Below are 1,396 nucleotides of genomic sequence, written 5' to 3'. Positions count from 1 at the left end.
AGTTGCTTTTAACCTTGAGATATTGTGCGTCATCATATAGGATACCTATGTTGTCATGGACCCATTTTATTATCCACATTTGTGCTGGTGGGATAATGTTTTCAGATGTTCACATAAAAGCGGTCTGATATGTATAGCTTTCCTTTCCCAACATCTGGCAAATATCTAGTTTATGTAGATTTGCCAATGTGAGACAAAACTTAATCCCAACTCCTCCACCTGTCTCATAAAAAGGTACTTCATATATAGGATATAGAAAATGTGTCTGCCTTAAATCATCCTGGCTTGCTTAAACATTTTTAACTTTTGAAAATCACACTATACCTCACTTTGTAGTGTAACCTTTAATGTCTCCTCATCAAATCCCATTGGTTTACCTAGGAGTTTAATTGTTACACCTTAAAAGTCCTACAGCCAAATGTTTTCCAGAGTTTACATTTAAGAGTTCATCATCCTGCTGTCATCTTTGTGCAGGGACCACGCTAATCTCTGTATTGTTCCAATTCAAGTACAGGTGCTGCCCAAGGAACACAAGAGTTCATTGTCTTTTCTATTCAAGTGGCAGAATCCGAGGCTGGGGTTTAACGGACTAAGGAAAAAGAGATGATCCTTTCATCTAATTCTTTTTTGGGATAACTCACCTTGGTTTTCATTGGCATAGCATGGCATAGCAAGAGATGTTTTAAATTACTTATATTTCAGTTCAACTCTTTTCAATAGATATTACAGTTAGTGAAAATATCTCCCAGATACTGGGAATCATTTTCTAGTCGTTTTCAAAGACACCATAAGGAAATTTCATATTTTTCTTTGAATCCTTTATTGAGATTTTGAAACAGGTTGTGTCAGGGCTGACAGTTACATGTCATGCTCACTGTACAATCCTGCAGACTGATTTTGTATTGAAATGGTAACACCATTTAGAGTAAAATCTCAAGCATGGGAGATATTCTCTGAATGGATATTTAGACTCTCTCTCCTTTTGAATTCTCTCATGTTTGGTTTTCAGATCAGGTACTGGAAATCAACAGTTGTAGTGAATACCCAATCTGAGACTCACATTGCATAGAGAGTGATAGAAATAGATAACGACTGTCAGAAAGAAAAAGAAAAAGTGACAAAGATGAATACTAAGGATAATTTACCTGGATATATACACTATTCATTCTAAAATAATAAGAGTAGATAGAGGGAACAAAGCTGTCTTGCTCTACCCATTTCCATGTACAGATCATATTAACCATATTCCAGTGTAAGACTCTAACAATGGGAAAAAGTTAAAATAGTTAAAATCTATTTAAAATACAAAAGCAAAAACTTTATCGGTATATTTTCCCCTTGGAAGTATGGATTTTTTTTCTGTTTAATAAAACCTTAGACACATATGTCACACATA

General features: G+C 34.7%; 1 non-coding gene across 1 annotated transcript; it reads right to left on the bottom strand.

Moving 5' to 3' along the window:
• Window positions 1-430: 430 nt before the first annotated feature.
• LOC112859176 (U6 spliceosomal RNA) lies at window positions 431-532 on the bottom strand. Its single transcript, XR_015250683.1, has one exon. It is a non-coding gene; the product is annotated as a U6 spliceosomal RNA (small nuclear RNA).
• Window positions 533-1,396: the final 864 nt, after the last annotated feature.

This window comes from Puma concolor, chromosome B1, assembly GCF_028749965.1.
Source record: "Puma concolor isolate L17-30 chromosome B1, mPumCon1.1.hap2, whole genome shotgun sequence".
NCBI lineage: Eukaryota > Metazoa > Chordata > Mammalia > Carnivora > Felidae > Puma > Puma concolor.
This window is presented reverse-complemented; position numbering and strand designations above follow the sequence as displayed.